Here is a 22603-nt window from a genome sequence, read left to right on the forward strand (position 1 = left end):
TCAGTTCTAGCTCAGGGCAGAGCACAGCCGAGGACCGCCGTCCTCCCTCGCGCTGTCCGTTCCCAGCACCGTTGGCCATTTTCACGGTTAAAAGGGAGGCGTCAGCACAGCCCACCCAAGCCCCTGCCGCCGTATACACGCGCACCAGGAAGGAGGCGGCACCGCACACGAAGGCCTGCCTGCGCGAGGGACCCCGGGGAGGGCGCAGAGGCGGCCCAGAGCCCGCAGACGGACGGAGCGCGGGGAGAGGCCGAAGGCGGAGGCCGGCTCTTTGGGGAGATCAACAAAGGCTTCGGGTGTTAGCGAGGCCGACTGAGACGGGGGCTGGGGAGTGTCTGGGGGGCGCCCTCTTCCATCTCCAGGGTTGACGGTGCCCGGCTGGTCTCTGACCCTCCTGGGCCGTGAGCCTCTGCAGGGCCGTCTTGGAAGATGGGGCGGCCGTGTGACCCCCGCGGGCCTGAGAGGTGCTCCTGCCTTGTGAGGACACATGCCACGCGGGCTTAATGAGAAAGTAGACCCATGGGGCAAAAGCAGGGTCGCTACTCAAGGTCGAGGCTGAACACGTTCTTATAGTCCCTGGATATTAGTGTTCAGTGGCCCGGACAAGCATCTTTTAAGGCCCCCTTTCTCTGGGTCATTTATTATATACTGGACTTAATCTGGGTGGGACAAAGTCACAGGAGCAGTCTTTTCTGGTCAGCTAACCCACCTCGATCGTCTCTTCCAGAAAGTCTTATTTTCACCCTCAATGAAAAAACAGGCAGCCCTGAATTAGTATTTTCAATATTCAGAGTACTTAGTAAAAAACCAAAGTCCTTAAATCCCCAACACATAAAACCCAGCAGATACGTTATTCTCCAGGAATCCTTTGTTTTACAAAAAGATGAATTTGTTTGTTTCTTAGGTAGGAGTCGGGGGGTCCTTCCGAGTTTTTGCGGGGGTTCCACTCATGCCACCCTGGTTCCTGCGACGTCCTTCCCGGGGCGCGGCTGCAGGGCTGCGGGGCCGGGAAGCGGCTGCGGGGCCGGGAAGCGGCTGCGGGGCTGCGAAGCCGAGGGCCTGTATGTGGTGATGAGGAGCTCCCTCTTGAGTGGCTGCGTTGGACCCTCGGTCTGCACACCTGGCCCAGCTTTTCCCACGGGCCCCTGCGGGTGGGAGCACAGCTGGGCCCTGGGCCAGGCCCTGTCATGGAGGCTTGAGGAGACTAGGTGAAAAGGAACTTTTCATTTTTTATTTTTCTGCCTCGCCCATGGCATGCAGAAGTTCCTGGGTCAGGGATCAAACCGATGCTACAGCAGTGATACCACCAGGTCCTTAACCCATGGTGCCACCAGGGAGCTCCACGAAATGGGCTTTTCTCTTCTGGTTGCTCACCCAGGGTGGGTGGTGGGTGGCAGTGCTGGGCTGTGTGTCTCCGTAATGACAGGTCTCACCATGGTGGTGACAGTGGCTTTTCAGCTCTGGTGATGAGGGCACCAAGGACCAAGGCTCTGATTTGTCCCGTGAGCTGGGTCAATGCTCTGCTCTTTAGTTCCCTCCTAACACGGGACTCAGCCGCTCCAGGGCCAGGAGCAGAGCCTGGATCCAAACTCCAGGTCTGTCTCCGGACTTGCTGCTCTTTGTTTCCTGCAGGCCACCGAGCCTTCTGTCCCCCGGGCCCTGGGCACCTTCCCTTCTCAGCCCCAGAATCATCTGCCCACCTGGTGGCCACCGGTTTGGCACAGAGAGTCCGCGCTGAGTGCTCGGCCCTGAGGGCCTGAGGGACGGTCAGGGTCAGTGGCAGGGACTCCGAGTTTTCCTGTCACTGGGAACCAAGCCGGACTGGGCAGCAGGTCCGCTGGAACCGTGGCCCTGGGCCCCCCGCTCCTCCCCACCGAGCACTGGCCGGTCTCGCTGCTATTCCCTGACGGGTCCTCATGCCCCCGTCCCCGCAAGCTCGCGCTCTGTCCCCCCTCGCGGGCCACCACCGTCAAATCAGGAGCAAGCGCGGATTTCGGAGACGATGCCGGCACGGGTCCGCTTGCGTTTTAGGTCAGAAGTCTTCTCATTTTCCCCAGATGGCAACCCACTGAGTGCTGCGCTGAACATTTTAGCTCGTTCACCAGCGCTGTGCTTTTCTTGCAGGCGGCAGAGGCCGTCTTTAGGATGTTTAATTTCTTCCCCTCAAGCACGTGAGCTGCTGTTTCGGGCCAGTTCTTTGGGGATAACTGCGGCTTGCCCCTTCTTTACCTGAGCGCAGCCCCAGGGTTGTCCCTGGAGAAGATGAGCCCTCGTCACCAAAACTAGAGAAAAGCACCTGCTTCTCTTCCACCCGCGCGCGGTCTGTGATACTCCGCCCTCGCTTCGTGAAATTGAGCTTTAGGTGGGAGACAGGTTTCGCTTGGGGCGTGAGTGAGGAAGGGTCCTTAGAACAAGTTTCCTGCTGCTCCCGGATATTTCCGTCTGTGTGAAACTCACCTCCCACCCCGGGGGGGTGTATCAGGTGCCAACTGGTGTCACCTGCAGGGACTGGCATCAGATGGGTGTGAACGGGGCAGGTGGCGGTCCTCCTGGTCCTCGGGCCCCTTCGCCTGCCAGGTGGGAGGACGAAGTCTGCCCGCAGGAGAGCCCGGGTCCAGAGATGGCAGGAAGGCCCCTGGGCGGAGCTGGTGGGCGTGGGCAGCGGGTGGGCGTGGGCAGCGGCCGGGCGGCTGTGTGGACGCCGGGAGCTCACAGGGGTCACAGCACAGCCCACGCTGACTTTGTCACCACAGTCCTAACGCAGCTGATGGCGTGGATACCTTTTCTTCCTCCTCCGCTGCAGTAACTTGCTGGACTATTTTTATCCAGGAGCAAAAGGAAGACTGAGCAACTCCTGCTTTTTCAAGTGTGACCCGGGAGTCCTGGGATTTTGAGCGTAGTAGTCGAGCTGTTTTGTAAATGGAAGACCTGAAATGCAGATTCCTGAGGACCTGGGTCACGGGAAGCCTCGCCTCGCTGGCGACCACGGGAGACGGAGGCATCCCTGGCAGCGGCAGTCAGAGGTTCCAAAGGAGTGACGGCGCTGCCCCTGCAGACAGGGCCCCCGGGCGGGCGGCGAGCCCTGACGTCTTCCCAGACTGCGGGCAGTGCCCTTCCAATACCTGCATCAATTTGGGGTCTGGATGTCATTTTTGGTGGCTTTCCCAGCAATCTTCATGCTGTGGCTTTTAACTTCTGTACCTTGTGGAGTGAGCTTTCCCTCTGGGTCTTAAAATCCTGTCCCGGGGATATTGTGTTTTGGTTTTGGCTGTGCCTGCAGCATGTGGAAGCGTCCAGGCCAGAGTCTGAACCTGGGCTGTGGTGGTGACAACACCAAAAAAATAGAGTATTTCTCTCATTTCAAGAAATTGTTGGGAGTTCCTGTCGTGGCTCAGTGGTTAACGAATCCGACTAGGAACCATGAGGTTGCGGGTTCGATCCCTGGCCTTGCTCAGTGGGTTAAGGGTCCAGCGTTGCTGTGGCTGTGGTGGAGGTCACAGACGCAGCTCGGATCCCGCATTGCTGTGGCTCTGGCGTAGGCCAGTGGCTACAGCTCCGATTCGGCCCCTGGCCTGGCAATCTCTATATGCCGTGGGAAGTGGCCCTAGAAAAGGCAAAAAGACAAAAAAAAAAAAAATTGTTTAGTGTTTTCACCATTTTAATAAACTTACATATATTGATTTTCTTTAAAGACTGGAGGACTCCCTTGTTCATTTTTCTCCCACCATGGGCCTTATGTGCAGCAGAGCAGCCCCTAGAAGTGGTCCTTCAGCGTCCAAGGAGACCGAGCGAAGGACAGAAAGTCAGACCCCTGGTTCTCTCAGCGGCTGGTCGGGGGGAACAGCCCCCTGCGTGAGGGTCTGTAGCCAGTGCCTGCCGGGAGATAAAGCTGCGGACGCTGCTCTGAAACCCTCTCCCTGGTGGGGCCGGGGCCTCGATGCCGCCCTCTGGACGGCTTCTCTGCGGCAGGTGGAAGCCGTGTGGGATGTGGGTGTGTGGCACTGAGCTGGTCTCTTAACAGACAGATGAGCGTCTCTGCCCAGTTTCCCTGGGTTTGGGCGTAACTGGCTCCATCCGAAGTGACAGCATCGAAAGCAAGGCCACACGCGCCGGGGACCAGATTGACGCCATCCAGCCTTCCGGACGTCCCCGCGGCTCAGGCCGACTTAGCGGCCACGACAGGCAGGGAGCCGGGGGGCACTGACTTAGCCGCCACGACAGATGGGGTGCCGGGGGGACCTGCTACGTCGTGAACATCTGCCGCGTGAGAGCTAACCCGGGCCTCCCGTCAGGGTTCCTTTGCTCGGTAAAGAAGCTCAGCGAAAGTTTATGTTCTCCGGTCCTACCTTTAAACGTCAGAAGAACCCATCGGCGAGGGTCCCAGGCCGAAAACCAGAAGCCCCGGCGCTGAGTCCTGCTTGGTGAGGCGCTCAGCGAGGCCCCAGTCCTGCCGCCTGGGGGTCAGCACGTCCTCAGATGCCACCTCGCTTAGCGCCAGAGCCACCACCATCCTTGCTTCCTTCTGCATAAACTGGGCAGGTGAAGACAGACTGGGTTGAGGTGTGAAGTACAGATCGACCAAAGAACGAGCCCACGGATGCTGCTTTCTGAGTGCTTTCTGTCTTCCAGGAAGCGGAAGCCTTTTACGGCTCTCAGCTCACTTACTCCTGCGGTGACACACGTGGCAGGCGCTGGGAAGGCTGGGAAGCCTCGGGGCACCCGCTGTGCCTGATGGTGTCGGGGTAGCTGTGCAAATCTAAGTCCTGAATCCTCTTATTCCCAGGCCAGAGCCCCACTGCGCCGTCTTTAACCAGATCTGGCTTTCTTTCAGCTTCTTAGAAGCGTCTGGAAGGACATGCCGTCCTGGAGTGACGGAGGCAAAGTGACGAGTGATGAAGGCATTCCCACATCTAGCCATCATTCTGCAGGCTTAAGGCTTTTACACACACTGCAGAGTTTTCTCTCCACGCGGGGTCCGGAAGCCCGACTCCGGGCCTGGAATGTCCCTCCGGAGAGCGTGTGCCCTTTCCTGTCACGCCTGTGTCTTCACCGGCCCGCTGGTCCACTTCCAGCCCGTTCCCTGGTCCCGCAGGCCCTTGAAGACACACCCCAGAACCTTCTCCTTCTTCCTCCCGCCACAGACAGACAGAACCCTCAGCGTCATGGGCCTTGGCGCTGTGCCCTCCTCCGTGAGGGCGTGTTTCAGACCCTGGGAAGAACTCTTCATGTTCTTGCGTAGAATATTCTGTTGGATTTTTCTGTAGTTGCTGCTGAGACCGTTAGTTTCCCACCGTACGCTGAGGTGAAGGGGGGAAGCCTCAAGAGCCGGCCTCACTGAAACATTAGCGCTGCTCTGGCAGAAAAGAACATACCGTCCAAAGATGAGTGTGGACTTCTGGAAACTACGCGTTTTGCCGTGATTTCATCTCATTTCTTATTCCGCAGAAGGAACGTGTTCTCAGACTGTCTATGATGAGAGGAGAAAAATGACGTACTCCGACACGGCTAAGTTTGGAGGCAGACGCTCATGTCGGAGAAAGTTAATTTTTAATACAGGACTGAGGGACGGAGCATCAATAAAGTGATTCCTGCCATGTTCTCAGTCATAAAAATAGGCATTTCTTTCACCACCTACACGGACCCCTTCCCGGACGCCACGTCCTTGGCCACGAGAGAAAGAATCGCCTACATCCTCTTCTCCCTCCTCTTAGGCAGCGAGGGGCGGCGTAGACCTTTGGTCTTAGGTCGTCACGGGGAAGGGTGAGGCCTGCGGCCGCGGCCTCGACGTCGGAAGCCCCCTGAGCTGGCGAGCTGGCGGGAAGGCCTGGGCACGTCCCCCGCCCGCTCTTTCCTGCGTGCCCAGTCCTGGGCCCGCAGCGGGCAGCCAGCCGGAGCCCGTGGGCAGCCCGCCCGCAGCGGCTCGTGGCACAGGTGCTGGGAGACAGTGCCCCAACCCCCGTGTCGTCCAGGGGAGTTCATCTGCCTGGGTGCCCGGGAGGACGCACGCTCTTCTTCTTCTTTTATACGTCAGACACGTTCCGAGGCTGCAGCCCCGGGCAGGGCGCAGTGGCTGAGCGGGGGTCCCCTCAGATGGCAGGGCAGGGGGCTTTCCCAGAGGGAGGTGAGACAGAGGGGCGTCTGCAGGTGGAGCTTGACCTTGAGAGCTTCCAAGTTCACGGTGCCGAGCTCACATCCCACGGAGTGCGTTCCTGCACAGAGTGAAAGTGACAGGCCTCCAGGGCCTGTGAGTGTCTGCGGGGCCTCGGCCACCCGTGGTCCCTGAGCTGCCCCGTGTTCGCCTCTCCCGCCGGCCTGCTTGGCTGCCAAGGACCAGGCTTCAGCCGCGCTTCCTCGACCCTGCGGTTGCGTGGAGCCAGGGCTGCTCTAAACAGGGAGAAGGACTGGGCCTCGTTGTTGTCCTTTTTTGGCTGCGCCGTCCCTGTGCCTTCCCCTTTTCCACTTAGACGGCGCTGCGGCCACAGAAGCCACGCCGGCCAGGCCTGCTGAGCCCGACCCCGGCCAGGCAGAAGCCTTCTGGTGTTTTGCAAAGATGTCACCTCATGGCACAAATGTCGCCTTCTGTGAAGGGCCAGGCTGACACAAGGTGGCCGAGCCAGGCCTGGCCCGAAGTGTGCTCAGTGGGCTGGGAGGGCCACCAGCTGCCCTGCTCAGACGCTGCCCAGCTGGACTCGGGCAAGGCAGCCAGGCCCACACTTACCCCTCGGCGTCAGGGACCGCAGCGCCTCCTCGCCTGGGGATTGGCCGTTAGATGTCAGATGAGGTGGAGCGTCGGGCCAGGCCCTGCATGGGTGACATTGTGTGCTGTTGCGTCCCCCGGCCTGCCGGGTGGGGTCCCACACCAGGCTGTCCCCAGGGAGGGGACACTGATTTCCCTGCACCCTCGCTCTGGGTTGACCTCCCCGTGCTGTGGGCCGGGGCTCTCTGTGCTGTGGTCAGCAGTGGGGCGGCTGGAGACAGAGGTTGCTCTCCTTCTTCCCAAGAGTCCGAGTTACCCTGCTCAGGACAAAAATGGCCGCGACCCCAAGGGGCTCGGATGTTGGTACTATTTGCTTGGTCTGGAAAGAAGGGCTGGAAAGAAGGCCCACAGGGTCGAGAAGGAAAGTGAACCCACGCCGAGTCCCCCAAGGTGTGGGCTCTCTGGGCTGTCACGTGTCTGGGTGGCCCTGAGCCCACGTCACACATGAACCATCATGACGTCACCACCACCTTCACCAGTGCTGTGGAGTCTGGTTCCCAGAGTGGTGACTGGTCAGCTGTGGTCCCAACATGCCCTAAAGCCCTGCGTCCAGGGCTGAACTAGGAGTCCCAAGTTCAGAGGGTAGCTTTCAGGCCAGTGCCGATCAAGGCGTCACCACCATAAAGTGGGGATCACAGCCTCTGCCTTATAAATTATTCCGTTTATTTATGGAAATAAAGTTTGACACCGAGTGCTTCTTACGGAGCAGCTGCTACTGTGACTGTGCCACACTCTTCAGATTGAAGGGCAGTGATTAAGTGCTTCATTTTTCAGTTGGTTTGTGTATTTTTATGTGGATGGGCCTCACTGTTGGAGATGCATCTAGCTTCTTTCCAACACTGCGAGGCTCATAAGCTAGTGCACGTGTCAGGTGGAGGGTTGCCAGAGACAAGGTAGGATAGATACCCAGTTACCCTGGTTTTCAGATAAAGAGGAGATCCTTGCTGAGTATACATGTGTCCCAAAGACTGCGTGGGTTACACTTATGCTGAAGAATTCTCCATTGCTTATCTGAATTTCAAATTCGGCTGACTTGTATTTGCTAAATACGACGACGCTGGGCAGGTGAGAAGAAGCGACATTAAGCCTCAGAGTGACTGATGTACTTTAGGCAGGCAGGCCCCTCAGCATGGGGACATTGCGGCATCAGGGCCTCAGGGTGGCCCTGAACGGGGGCACGAGTTATCCGCCCGCAGGGTGGGCCAGGGTACTTCACACCTCTCCTGTTCCAGGACTCTGCTGCTTTCTTCAGGTGATCTGTTTGCAGCTAAACAAACCAGGCTGGGGCCATGCTGGGGCTCTGGGGGCCCTATAAGTAGCTGGATTCTGTGGGGTCAGAATGGCACCCCCAGCCCCACGGGCTGGCCAAAGAGAGCCGCTCAGGAGGCTGAGCTGGGGTTCGCATTTGGGCTGCTCTGATTTCCGAATCCTTGCTCCAGTTTCCAGGGAAGGTCATCTCAGAACCTGAGGCTAAGTGGTCACACGAGGTGCAGAAAATGAGTCCAGCTCACATGATGCGCTTTGAAAAATGGGGGGCCTGCAACTTTGGTGGTGGTCTCTGTGGCTTTATCATTGCCGATTGTAAATTTTTGTGCATCTTTTATACTCCAGTAACACTCGGTGGCCAAGGAAATGCTTGTTGCAATATCAAAAATGTCCAGTTTTTTTTTCTTTTAGTGAACAGCATTTTCCTCTATTTATTCCTGAAATTCTTTTTATTGATTCTTCCAAGATCTATCATCCCAAGCTCTAACAAGATACACACAATTGCTTTCGGCCGTCACAATCAACACATTTCCCCCTTATCTGGATAGCTTTGTGATATTTGATTTATTTTTCTTACCCATATATGTTATGATAAGCTTCACACTTAGAAACAAATACAAAAATGATGCACTTCTCTCTCTTCTAGCTACTCTGCAGCTTAACCAAGAACGCTTTGCCAATACAGATAAGCCCTTTTAGGTCCGGGCTTTATGCAACATGAGTTCTTCATATGAGATTGAGCCTAGAAATAACCACAATTCAAGGTTTGTCGCTGAAACCTCTGTACGTTTATACTTTTGCAAATTCGGCGTGGATCGTTTTGCACTTGCAGGGTCATACTCTGCACGGGTGCTGGGAACTTAGTACTTTTATTCAACAGGATGGTTTTGAAGAAATGTTTACAAAGAATTGCTGTTGGAGGATGTTGGCAACAGTGAGATTTACTGGGAGAGCCCAGTTCCTCAATTAGGTCTTATTCTCACGGCTGCTCACCTAAGATTTCACACATTCCTACAAATAATAGATAGTTAGGTCTCTGAAAGAAAAGTATTCTGGTTTCTCACATGGGCTTCCTCAGGTATGTAGCACGGCAGGGGTGGTTGAAAGTTTATGGCCATGAACAATAGGTGCCCAAGACGTGGGAAAATAGGGGAGAACAGGACCCATTGATGGGGAACCTGGAATGTCAACATGGGGTCCCTACAAAGGACCCCCGGACGGGGCGGGGAGAAAAAAGGATGGATGTGTGTACGTGTGTTACTGAATCACTTTGTTGTGCAGCAGAAGTTATGGCAATTTTGTAAGTCAATTACACTTCAGTAAAACTTTTAAAAATGGGAAAAATTTACTAAAATTGAGAGAAGGCTAATTTGGAACAAACTGGAATTTTTTTTTTTTTTTTTTTTGGTCTATTTGGGGCCACACCTGGGGCATATGGAGGTTCCCAGGCTAGGGGTCACATTGGAGCTATAGCCACTGGCCTACACCACAGCCACAGCAACACAGGGTTCGAGCTGCATCTTCGACCTACACCACAGCTCAGGCAACGCCAGATCCTTAACCCGCTGAGCAAGGCCAGGGATCAAACCCACATCCTCATGGAGACTCGTCAGGTTCGTTACCGCTGAGCCACGACGGGAATGCCTCCAGTTTAAACCATTGTCAGCAAAGGGAGGCAGGAGGCTCTGTGTTGGGAAGGAGGCAGGGCATCTGCGGGGCTGTGTGGTTGGAGGCAGCGCTGATGCGACTCTAGGATTGAAAGCATCCGAAAGGCTCGGGGTCCATCTCGACATGGCAGGTGCTCCGGGGAGGTCTGTCCTCCTGAGCGCGTCGGACACTGTGCCCGAGGAAGAGCAGGTGGGTTTGGATGTTTGCTGAGGTTCCCAGGCCACACGGGGGCCCCGGCACTTTCAGGCAGACAGCAACCCCCCCGCGATGAAACGGGCGTTGGTGGCGCGCGTGTTCAGCGCCCAGCGAGGGAGGCGAGGGTGCCTCTCATTCCGGGAAGGAGAGCAGGCGTTTCCAGTCAGGGACACTCCGGCCCCACGTCACTGCTACGGCTCAGCAGCCCCGCCAACCCCCTTTCTCTCCCCTCAACTTCCCTTCGTCTCCAGTGCTGGGGGGCAGCCCCAGCTTCTGCACCTTTTTTCCTCTGAAGGAGTTTTCATCTGTTTACTGATCACAGCTGCTCCAGGTCCAGAACCCCATGTTTTGGAAAAGAAAGTGTAGCCAGTGTCTGGAAAAGCCCGGGCCTTCCCAGATGAGGGCAGAGGGAGCCCCCCATCTTTCGAGCCTGGGGTCTCAGGAAGGGATGTACGATGCTCTCCAAACCCTGGGGCCCTCGGGGAGCTCTGACAGGTGACAGGTGACAGGTGTGCGAGGACAAGCCTCCGTGGGAGGGATGCTTTCCTTGGGGCCCCGCCTTTCCCTCTCACGCTGCAGCCTGAGTCCAGGAGCCTGCCCGCTTCTCAGGCTCTCCTGACCCCTCTTGCTAGAAAAAAGCTGTTTTCTTGGCATTCTGGGGATGATGCTCACCCCTCAACAACCTGGACAGTTTTCAGCTGTCGACGCTTCTGCAGGAAGGAAAACGGAGACTCTTAGAAGCACCCCCCCACACACACACAACGCACACATCTGCTCACACACAATTGCACACACACACACACGCGCACAGATGGACACACTGAAAATCCCAAGGCGTTTCCCAAGCAAGGAGGGATCTCAGGTCACGGGCTTATTTTAAAACCTGAACAACTATCATTTGTAATGTGTTGTACACAGTGAAAGAGTATTTTTTATTTTTAGATCTTCGAATAGCTTCCTTCTAATGAACTCAGGACAGTTCCTTTTTTCTCACTTCACTGTGGGATCAGCAGAGCAAACGCCACTTCTATTGACCGTTGGGGAAGCTTGCCCAGCAGGCGGTGGCTTCTCCTGGTGCTCGCTGGTGGCTGTGTCAGGGCCTGTGTTCGTAAGCCAGCCCTGGCGTCCAGCGGGGCCCAGGCTTCCCGCGGGGTTAGGTTATACTTCGTCTGGGGAGGCATCCGAGTTCCCCGCGTCCACAGGGTTCTAGGGATCCTGGCCGAAGAGCCCACGGGCCATTCAGCACCGTGACCCCTCGAGGTCCAAGCCTCTCGTGTTTGACTCCGCCACCAGATCGGGCTGTTTCAGAGTCGGGGCTCCACCTGGGCTTGGCTGCTGTGATTCCTCTGCGTCCCCTCAGAGAGCCCTTCCAGGAGCGCTGCTGGGAGGTCTTTGCAGGGGGAAGCACTGGGCCTGGCCTGTGGGTCCTGCGCTGGAAAACGCCTGGGCTTTTCCGCCCTGAACCCCCACTTCTGCATCCCGTTGTCTCGGGGACCAACAGCCGAATCAGTGATTCCTCATTTATTTTGGTCTTGTGGGGACACATTCTCAGATTGTGAGGACACTCACAAGCCATGTGCCTGAATTCAGTAACAACAGAGGAAGACAAACTCCAGGGACCCAACGGACAGCTGAGTGCCCGAAGCCCTGATGTGCGTTTCCCGATCACAGCCGCTCGTGTCTCCCCATCGGACGTTCGTCTCGGTGTCATGCGGACGATGCTTTAATCATAGAGGTGGCCCCTGGCGCCCCCACTCCTTGCCCCACAAAACGTGCTTGTCCTGAACGGGAGCTTAATTTTTGGCATGAATTGAATCATTAAACACATGAATGACACATTTTTGTGAGGGTTTATCTCCTGCAAGAAGCATCCTGTTTCCTTAGCCCTGGGTCGGGTGTTTCCTTTACTGTTTAAAAAGGAGTGGTCACCGGCCCTGGCTTTGGAGGGCTTTGCACCGTGGCCTGGTATTGGCCGTGGGCCGCTGGCACCCGAGCTCATGACGTTGCAGATGCTGCTGTGAAACGTTTGGCCTCTGCTTCTCCAACCCGGGCAGGGCTCCGAGCAATGCTCACCCCCGTTCCATGGCCTCAGCTCCGTGGTCCCAGGCTGGCACTTTGTGAGGCCTGGGCTTCCTCGCCGCAGGGTGGCCGGGTCCTAGGGCAGCGACCCTGAGACCCGTCTGGGTTCCAGGGCCGGATGGAGGTCCAGGCACCTTTCGGACCCGGCCTTGGGGCCACCGGCACCTCTACCTTGGGGAAGGTGTGAGGTTCTGTCTGGGTTCTAAGGAGGCAGAAGGGCTTCCAGCCCTTGTCGGGGCGCGGGAGGTTTCTGGAGGGGCGCGTAGAACCTGGACGGTGGCCGTGATTGCGGTTGGACTCAAAAGTACTGAGTAGACACAGCTGAGGATCGGATGATCAGACCGGGCCAGGGAGGCTACAGATTAGGTTAACACAGGCGGCCAGGAGTTGACAGGAAGGAGGGGGCGTTAGAAGGCCTGGAAGATGGTCTGGAATAAACGCCCAGCTGCGGGCTCTGGAAGGAACAGATGAACACAGGGCTGAGCCTTCCAGAGGCGGAAGAAGGTCCCGGGTCTTTGGACGGAAGGGGACCCGGAGAAATCAGCCTAGCAGAGTGAGGCGCACACCTGCCACGGTCCGGCGAAGCCACAGACATCCGTCAAGCAGACTGTCTGAGAAGTTTCCACCAAGACTAACCAGGTAGCCGGAAATGAAAGAGAAGCAGATGACACAGACCTTTCACCCTCCACCTGGGAGAGCAGTGACGATGATGCCGGGGAAGCAACACTCCCAGTGCTTTGGGGAAACGGCTCGGAATAATGATTTCTTAGGCACCTGGTGAGGTTTTTATTCATCTGTGAAGGGTAAATAAAAATGCCTTTTTTTTTTCTTTTTTGTTTTTTAGGGTGGCACCCACGGCACATGGACGCTCCCAGGCTAGGGGTCGAATCGGAGATACAGCGGCCAGCCTACGCCAGAGCCACAGCCACACGGGATCTGAGCTGGGTCTGCGACCTACACCACAGCTCACGGCAACGCTGCATCCTTAACCCACTGAGTGAGGCCAGGGATCGAACCTGCAACCTCATGGTTCCTCGTTGGATTCGTTTCCACTGTGCCATGACAGGAACTCCAGAAAATGCTTTGAAGTGATAAAAACACCTTCTAAGACGTACCAGCTGCAGACGTCCATGTGACACTTACTCAGGGAGATGGGTGAGCTTGGCCAAGGGAAGGTAGGGAGGCCGTTCCCAGAGCAGCAGCCAAGGAACAGCGAGGACCCCCTGACCCTGAAGTTAAAGGCTGCGAAGCTTTAAAAAGAAAGCGAGCCCCTGCCCCTCAGCGAAAATTCAGAAAGTAAATCCTGTGTGTTTTCAACATGGGAAACTGGACAGGGAGGAGGGGGAGTGTGCCACGCTGTGCCACGCGAGTGTCCTGTCCGGGGACGAATTTTATGCATGTGGAACAGTTCCAGGAAAAGTCTGTGGTTCAGTGTCTCTGTTCACTTTGTAACACAACGTTCAAAAATATAAACACAGTGGGTGTTCTAAAATATTAGGAAAATGTGGGGGGAAATTGATCAATTCAAAAAAAAAGAAGGCACAGAAAGAAATACCGTGAAAGCGTGGGAAAAAGAAAACAGTGTCGGCCTCCCTAACCTCCCCAAAATGTGGCAGGAAAATGCCAGCACGGGAGGGCTCTTCGGACAGGAGCAAGTTCATCAGGAAGTCAGAGGCGTCCTCACAGACTCTGAGAACAAACTTCTGGTTACCAAAGGGGACAGGTGTGTGTGGGGGGGCTGACTGGCACGTGCACACTGAGGTCTGTGGCACGACCGCCCGTGGGGACGTGCTGCGCGGCGCAGAGAACGAAACCCGGTGTTCTATGATGCTCTTTGTGAGAAAAGAATCTGAACAAGAACGGACGTATGTACGCGCGTGACTGAATCACTTTGCTGGATAGCAGAAATTATCACAACTTTGTGCATCACCCAGACTTCAGTAAAACTTTAAAAAGTGGGGAAAAAGAACCTCTTGTGGGTTCGATCCCTGGCCTCGCTCAGTGGGTTAAGGGTCTGGCGTTGCCGTGAGCTGTGTGTAGGTCACAGATGTGGCTCGGATCCCACATGGCTGTGGCTGCAGTGTAGGCCGGCAGCTGCAGCTCTGACTTGACCCCTAGCCGGGGAACCTCCATGTGCTACGGGTGTGGCCCTGAAAAAAGGAAAAAAATAAATAAAAAAAAATTAAAAAATGGGGAGAAAGAGATTACCGCAAACTGGTCAAAAAACCAGAAAAAGAACACGGCATCTGGCTGTACATTCCTTAATGATTTTGTTTTATTCACTCGGTTGGGGTTTGCTCTGTTGATTGGTCTCGTGAAGTCTAAGGCTCCAGTAGGAGCAGCCCGCGTTTCACCCCAGCCCCGGCCCTCACTTCGGGCCAGTGAGGCTCACAGGTTTTCCTCTGCTACAAACAGGAATTGCGTATTTTTGTGCCCTGGGGTCGTTCGCTGCCCCTCAGGCAGTGAGATCGCAGCGTCTGCAGAGACGGGGGTCCTGGCCGAATGCTGTCCCGGGTGAGGCGTCGTTTCCTTTATTCACGTGGTTACCCGAGCACAAGAGCAAGGAAGCCAGGTGGGGTGCCAGCACAGCCTCAGAAGGCGGATGGGAGCGATGGCGGGTTAGGCGGGAGCAGGGACGTTTTAGCTCCTGAAGGAGACCTGAGCCCGGCTTGGCACCTCGTCGTCCTGACTCTGGGCAGGCATTTTAGCTCGTGCTAAGCTCTCATCTTTGTCTATAGGAAGCGTGTCACGCGGCATGTTAGACATGAAAACCCCATGTGTTGGCTGGAGTGAGGGCAGGAGGAAGAAGTTTCCAGGCGGAGCTGACCCTTGGGGGCAGCATTACTGTACCCGGCGGCAGAGCGGGGAAGGGGCTTCCAGAAGGGCTGCAGGAGCCGCGCTGGGGTGGGAGGAAGAGCGCGGCGTCCTGGGCAGAGTCTGCGTTGGGAGGAGGCCGGCCCTTGGGTCAGGTTATCACAGGCCCCGAAACTCGGGACTGACCTGCAGCCTCCTGGGCCTTGTCTCCTGGGCCGTGGGGGCCACGAAAGGCTCTGAGCAGACGGTTTGGGTTTGGGAAGGATGGACGCCTCTGCAGGTGGGCAGCGTCCCCGGCGGGCGGGCTCCCTGGGACCTGCGGCGATGCGGGACGCGGAGGACGAGGGGCCTGGACCGCCGCAGAGCAGGCCTCCCGGACGGGACTGGGGCGCAGGGGCCGCTGATCAGGACAAGGAATGCGGGTGAGAGGCCACGCTTCGGGGGACGGAGAACGAGTTACACGGGGACACTGGGTTGAGACGCACTTGCCATTCGGAGAAGCTGGGGGGCAGTGGCTCCTGATGTCGGGTGCCCGTGATGGTGCCTCCCATCTTACGTGTCCTCGTGACAAGGGGTGTCGCTCCTGCTGTCGCGGATGCCTGAGTCCCGCGTGTGGTGACAGCTTCATCTGACTTGGCCAGGACGGGGGAGGGCAGCGGCTGGCGGGTAGCGAGTGCCTTCCTGGGTGGTTGCTCTTGGGTACGACCCCCTCATGTGACCCCGGAAGGGCTCAGATTCTGCCGCCTCCCCGTTTTGCTGACGGAGACGTTCTGGCCTCAGATACACGACGTCGTCTGTAGTCCCCAGTGTGATGGATGGTGTCCTGTCTCGAGTCCTGGGCGCTGGAGGCCGGCCACCTCGTTGAGCTGCCAGCCCCAGCGTCCTTCTGGGGATCTGGGTGTCGCGCCCTGGGCCTCGGTGGCCCCTGCAGCAGCACGTGCAGTGTCCTTCTGGGTGGAGATGGTCGCCTGTGTCTTGCACGTGTCCGGCACACATGGCGTGTTATCAGTCCTTTAACGATGGCAGCAGTGGCCTGCCGGGCACGTCCACCTGGTGTGGGGTGGAGCGGGTGCTGAGGTTGGGGGCCCCAGCCCCCAGCCCGCTTTCCCCTGGGTCCCCCACTTTCCTGTGCAATGACCCAGGAAGCTTCCCCCAGAATTGCAGCTGTGAAAGCAGGTTGGGTAGATCAGGAAGGACCTCGCTGGTCTGGAAAATCCACACGTGACCCCATGGAGCCCAGACCCCAGCCGCCCTTGCCTTCGTCTGAGCCCCGCAGTGTCCCCTCTGTCCCCGAGCCTATCTGCGCCGCGGCTGCAGGTGCCGTTCTGTGTGGCAGCCTCTGTGGCCTCGAGGGCACCTGTGTCTCGAAGCTGTGACGCTGTGCAGCCCTGTGGGCATGCATCACTCTTTCTGGAGAGGAGGTTGGCATTTGTGACCCGCTGCTGTGCAGTGTGTGAAGAAACAAATTGGAAAGGCTGGTGACCTCAGCAGGAGGCTCCCTGGCAGAGGCTGAGGGACCTGGCGGGGAGGCAGGGACCACACGGGGAGGCTGTGCCAGGCGCACGCGGCCCCTCTCCTGTTCAGAGCCCGGTGTGTGTCCCCCTCGGGGCCACCTTCGCACAAGGAGCCCGTTGTCTCCCAAGGGCACCCTCCCAGCTCCAGCTGACAGGCAGCTCTGGGTCAGCAGAGCCCAGCACCTGCCCAGAGAAAGCGCTGAACTTGAATCCGTTATCACACCCTCCTCTTGGGTGATAAAGGGATGGAAGGGCACCGCCCCTCCCTCACTGATAACGTGGAAAATTGCAGAAGGCGTTTGCCTTTCTCTCTCTCCCAGGACCGCTCAGGGCTCAGATCCTGGTAAAGACACGCGCAGGTGGAATTCCTCTTTTCTGGACTGAGTGGCAAAGAAATCACTTCCAGAGAGCCTGAAAAAATGAGCTTTTTTCAGAATGTTTGAATGTGTCTTTAAAATTCAGCATCATGATTTACAAAGAGGCAGACTCCGACCGCATGGTGTCTTGGCTCCTACACCCCACAGTGGCTCTAAGAATGAACCAGTGCAATGTACCGGACCCCGAGTGACCCCGACTCTGGCTCACGGCTTCCTCGTGTGTCAGCATCTCTCCCACTCCTCGGCCTCCGTCCTCCACTGTCGTTTGTGCCGTGGGCTGCTTCTGAGACTGAAAAGTGAGGAGGCAGAGTTCCCGTGTAGCTCAGTGGGTTAAGGACCAGGCGTTGTCACTGCTCTGGTGTGTTTGATCCCTGGCCTGGGAACTTCACCATTCTGCGGGTATGGCGAAAAAATAAAATAAGGAAAAGCAAGAAGATGTAAAGATACATGAACAGTACAAACAAACCGCATCAGGTGGGATTTTAACTTACGTAAAGAAAGCGTTTTTTTTTTTTTTTTTTTTTTGCTTTTTAGGGCCACACTTGCAGCATTTGGAAGTTCCCAGGCTAGGGGTAAAATCAGCTGTAGCTCTGGGCCTACGCCACAGCCACAGCAATGCAGGATCTGAGCTGTGTCTGAGAACTACACCACAGCTCATGCCAACACCGGATCCCGACCTATTAAGTGAAGCCAGGGATCAAACCCGTGCCCTCATGGGTGCTATTCAGATTCGTTTCTGCTGCGCCACAATGGGAACGCCCAAGAAGGCATTTTTGAGACACTTTTGGAGCCAAAATTTCCCAGACATAGTACTTTCATGCTGTTCGCCAGATTTATGGGTAACTGCTTTTATTTGGGAATGGTCATGTTTAAACTTCTAATTCTTAATTTCTGTTTTTGTGTTGTACTTGTAGAATTACTTCTGGAATTTGCCACTTTCTAATTTTCTCCTTTGTGGGCTCTTTGGACTCCATATCCTTACATTCGGTTTGTGTGTGCTTTTCTTTCTCATCTGACCTTATGACCCTTGCCCCTGCCCACGTAGCCCTGCCCACAGGGCCCCCACTCCTCAGTGAAGTTGTCCATCTCTAAGGAAAAAGACCCCGCAAAACTTAATTGCTTAAAACAACAGCACTTCATGATTTCTTGTGACAACTTTTGCGTGACCTTCTTACCGCAGAGCGAGTCAGTGGGCGGTGAACAGGCCGACCAGCTGCGGGTGAAGTGCCCTGGTGCCCAGACCCAGCTGCCGTCCAGGTGTTCCAACTCTCCCAGGGCATCCCCTCCCGCGAGGAAGGAGCGGGGGAGGGAAGGCCGTGTCTTCAGGTAGCTCGTGGGTGTCGACGAGGAGCAGAGGCGCAGGGGAGTTTCTCAGTCACACCCAGAGCGGTGACTCCTGAGGGACAGGCGTGCCCACCCGCGTCGGCCCCAAAGTGCTTGGCACGCGGGCCTCGGCCACACCGGGGCCGAGGCGGCGTCCGGCAGCGCTCTCCCCCCCTTGGGGGGCACTGCGAAGGCCAGGGCACTTGGAGGGCCCCAGGGACTGTGGGGCAACAGTACAGTCAGAGAGTGCTCCAGCTCCTTTCTGCCGCCCTCGAGAAACACACTTCTAGAGTGATCGACAGTGAACCCAAAGGAAGGCCGGGGACGAGGCTTATGGAGAGACGTGGTCGCCGCTGGCCGTCCTTCCGGAAGCACTTTGTGGGGACAGAGTAGGGGCTTCTGGGGCTGAGCCCGCCTGCCGGGCCGATGCGTCCAGCGTCCAGGCCCAGGGACCCCTCCGAGGGCTTGCAGCTCCCCCCTCTCAGCGTCTCCGGCTGTGATAGGAGCGGTTGTGTCAGCAGGATCAGCCAAGGCCATTCACGGAAGGTGCTGGACGCAGCAGGCAGTGAGCTCGCAGGAAGTGCCGGTGGAGAAGCGGCAGCAGGAGAGGGAAGCCCGGGCCAGGACGGGACCTCCTGCGGGGCCGCGACGGGAGCCAGGGTCCCACGCCAGGAAGGTGAGTCACAGCGCGTGTCCTTCAGCCCCGACGTCTCCTCGCGGAGGAGAAGCGTGTGGGGATGACGGGACTGGGAGGGCAAAGCAGGATGTGTGGTGCCAGCTTAGAGAGGAGGCGGTGGGTTTGCAGCAGTGACAGTGGGTGGCGCTAGTCCTTGAAACGCGTTTCGCCTCCCGCCCAGGGAACAGCCCCGCGGGATGGGCACCAGGGCTCTTGGACGTGCCACAGCTGCCAGTGGAGCAGGGAGCCCGGCCCCCGGGATGAGCGCTGGGGCCTGGTCCCGACGGCTGGAGGTGGGGCCCCGCGTCCCCGCGCTCCTGAGCTCCAGGACTCCTGGGGACTCTGCAGAGGGACTTTCTGGGCAGTCAGGGAGACGAACGCTGCGCAGGACGGCTGGTCAGCCTGCAAAAGACTGTGCAGGAGGCGAAAGAAGGTGAAGTCTGAACAGGCCCAAGGCGGGCTGGGAGCCGTGGGGGCTGCTTGCTGGCAGTGGCCCTGCAGGGACATGGGCAGAGGCCGGGCGGTCTTTCTGTGCCCTGTGGGGAACAGCAGCCCCGAGGCCCTCCCGGGCGGCTCGGCTCACTGGCCGTCTGTCCTAACCAGTGTTTTTGCTGTTTGTCCGAACCCAGTAAGTCACTCGTTCCCCGGGACTGAAAACGCGCGATTGCCCGGGTTGCCCGCTGTCCGCCCTCAGCCCTCACTCACATCATTTGTCCAGGGCGCTTGCTGCAAGCGCTGGGGGCTAATGATGGAAAAAGAATTTGAACTTGCAGCGGCCCCTCTGCCAGATAAGAGCGGCCGAAGGGTGCAGACCATCCCAGGCGCCGTGAAGAGCCTCCTCCCGCCAGACAGCTGTCCCGCGGAGCCCATGCAGGGCTGGCTGTACGTCCCGGAGACCCGCCCTGACCAAGCAGAGCTGCTTCAGCCTTCTTATCTCTGCTGAACCTGCTTCTCCCACTAATGCGTGTGTGTCTGTGTGTACACGTGTAACATGGGGAGTTGGCCAGAGGCGGACGTGGGCTTGGGGAGTGAGGCTGCCTCTCTCAGCGCCAGTGTTTATTCATTTGTCTTGCCTCGCCCTGCACACCGAGCCAGGGCCCTGGACACCGAGACAGACCACATCTCAGCGCTTCTTCTTCTTCTTTTTTTTTTTGCTTTTTTTGCTTTTTGTTGTTGTTGTTGTTGTTTTAGGGCTGCACTCGTGGCACATGGAGGTTCCCAGGCTAGGCATCAAATTGGAGCTGCAGCTGCTGGCCTACGCCAGAGCCACAGCAACATGGGATCCAAGCCGCCTCTGCAACCTGCCGTACCACAGCTCACGGCAACACTGGATCCTTAACCCAATGAGTGAGGCCAGGGATCGAACCTGTGTCCTCATGAATGCTAGTTGGATTCAATTCTGCTGAGCCATGACGGGATCTCCCACCTCTCAGCACTTCTGATGGTGCGAGTGCCTCAGGAAATGCTCCTAGGAGGCTATGACTTTCCAGTCTCTCTTTTGTCACCGTGAGCATAGAACCAGCCAGGGGAACTTTACCATGGGTCTAATTAACCTCTCAGTAAAAGGAAAGAATTAGCTCTAGGACACAATTTCATGCAGCCATGTAGATGCCAAAGTCACTTTTCTCTTTCCTTAAGTAAAATGGCCCCAAAGAGTAATTTCACTGGGTCATAAAACTCTTCTTTTTGCTTTCCCACTGTGCGTACAGCGGGTTAAGGATCCGTGTTGTCTCTGCAGAGGCATGGGTTCGATCCCTGGCCCAGCACAGTGGGTTAAGGATGTGGTGTTGCCACAACTATGGCATCGGTTGCAGCTGCAGCTCAGGTTCGATCCCTGGCCCGGGAACTTCCATGTGCTGAAAGTGCACGTGCACACACACACACAAAACCAACCTCCTTTCTTTTTAAGTGACTACAGTTTCTCTTCCAATAGATAAGCAAGGACATTCATCGGCTGTGGGTTGTGGGAGGTGAGGACACCAGGGGAGGCTGTCCTGAGCAGAGGGTAAGAAGGTGCCTGGTGCATACAGCTGGGCAGCTGGGCTCTGCTGGCACCACCCTTATCTGTGGAGTGATAGCAGGAATCAGGGTGGATCAAGAGTCGGTTTTTCAGGATTGAAAAGTACTTTCTCATCACTCTTCTCCGATCTCTGGATCCCGTTTATTCTCTGCCTTCCCCACCTGATACATGTTCTAGTTTCCCGAGGAAGTCCCCCCGCCCCCGAGGTGGTGGTCAGCCTCAGAGAAGTCCCTGTCTGGCAGCCGTGGCCACGTCCCAATGGTCTCGGTCCCAGTGACTGCTGACCTGCTCTGCAGAGGCTCTGCTCAGACGCCTGGCAGATTGTATCAGGACCCACATCGCGACTCAGCTCCCGACTCTGGCTTCCTGTCCCAGATGGAAGGTTAGGTCAAGGCGGCTCAGAGTGGGGTTGGGGGCTCCAGCTGGAGTCTTTAGTGACTATCGGGGAAATGAAACAGCAAAAGAAAAATACGCCACAGGAGTTCCCATCGTGGTGCAGTGGTTAACAAATCCGACTAGACACCATGAGGTTGCAGGTTCGATCCCTGGCCTTGCTCAGTGGGTTAAGGATCCGGTGTTGCCGTGAGCTGTGGTGTGGGTCACAGACGAGGCTCAGACCCTGCGTTGCTGTGGCTCTGGCGTAGGCTGGTGGCTACAGCTCCAATTCGACCCCTAGCCTGGGAACCTCCATATGCCGTGGGAAGCGGCCCTAGAAAATGGCAAAAAGACAAGAAAAAGAAAAATATGCCAGAAACCCATAACCACAGAATAAAACTCCAAGGTCCTCTGTTGGTTTTCGATGTGGTAAAACTGAGTTTATACAGAGTTGCTCGACCAGTGTCCCCTCCAGCTCTGGTTACTCCTCTCTGTGCGTGTGCCGTTTGGCCCCTCAAGTTAGTTCCTCTTACGTTCAGTCTTTGGGTAAGTATTCATCTTGTAAAGACACCCCACCAGCATCATCGTTCTCATCTTTTCTCGGGGCTCCTTTAATTGTGGCCTGAGAATCATAAGTTGCAACTTTGTATAGTTTTGCCTAATAATTAATCCAGGATCTGAATGCATTTCTAGCTAGCGTTTTCCATGAAATCTTTTGAAACAAGAGAAATTCGAGCGCTGTATTGTAAACCTCCAGCCCTTGCAGCTGCATCCACTGCTTGCTGATGAGGAATTCATTGGGGTCTCCTGGAAAAACAGAGCTTACGTGGGGCAGCTCATCAGTGTGTCAAAACCGGCTAGAATTCATACGGTTTCCGGGAGGGGTGTGTTTGACGTCAGGCACAGGTGGGAAGTTCGTTGTGCGGGGCTTCTGTTGTCTTGTTCAGCTTCCCCATCTCAGACTCCCTCAGAGGTTGGAAATAGTCTCTTCTGCAGCTCTGCGTCCAGCAGCATTTACGTATTTTCTCTGTCACAGTCATCCGGTTTCTCGTGTAATTTGTCCCACTGGGTGGCACGAACTTTACCCCTTTGAATGCAAGCGTGAGCTCCATCACCCTGACCCGTGCCTTGTCCAAGGAGGCTAGGCTTCCGGGGCTACGTGTTCTGGGTGCTGGGCTCACGGAAACAGAGGCCGAGTTCGTCGTTTTTGTCACAAACGGGACTTAGTATCGTGACCTCGGTCCAGGTGGGGCCTTGCCAGACACTAAACGTATGAAAAGAATGCAGCTTCCTTCTGGCAGGAAAAGAAATTAATTGAAGGAAGTTGGCTGGGACAGGATGGGGCTGGAGACTGAAATCAGAGGGTTTGTGTGTGAGGCTCTAGAAATAACCGACCGTCTTCGCGTACAGAGGGTCCCACGTGCGGGTCTTCAGTCCTGGGAAGTCGTGTGTGTAGAATACGTGGCTTCAGGTTCTGTGCTCAGCCGTCTGCTGTGGAAGATGCAAAACTCCTCCTCGATAGGGGAGTGGATTTCCGAT

General features: G+C 56.6%; 1 long non-coding RNA gene across 1 annotated transcript in view; it reads left to right on the forward strand.

The window, feature by feature from the left end:
• Positions 1–17161, forward strand: part of LOC110255791 — a 102282-nt gene extending 85121 nt beyond the window's left edge. The window contains exon 3 of the long non-coding RNA XR_002336604.1: positions 16614–17161. This is a non-coding gene — a long non-coding RNA (uncharacterized LOC110255791). The remainder of the gene's footprint in view (positions 1–16613) is intronic.

This window comes from Sus scrofa, chromosome 11, assembly GCF_000003025.6.
Source record: "Sus scrofa isolate TJ Tabasco breed Duroc chromosome 11, Sscrofa11.1, whole genome shotgun sequence".
NCBI lineage: Eukaryota > Metazoa > Chordata > Mammalia > Artiodactyla > Suidae > Sus > Sus scrofa.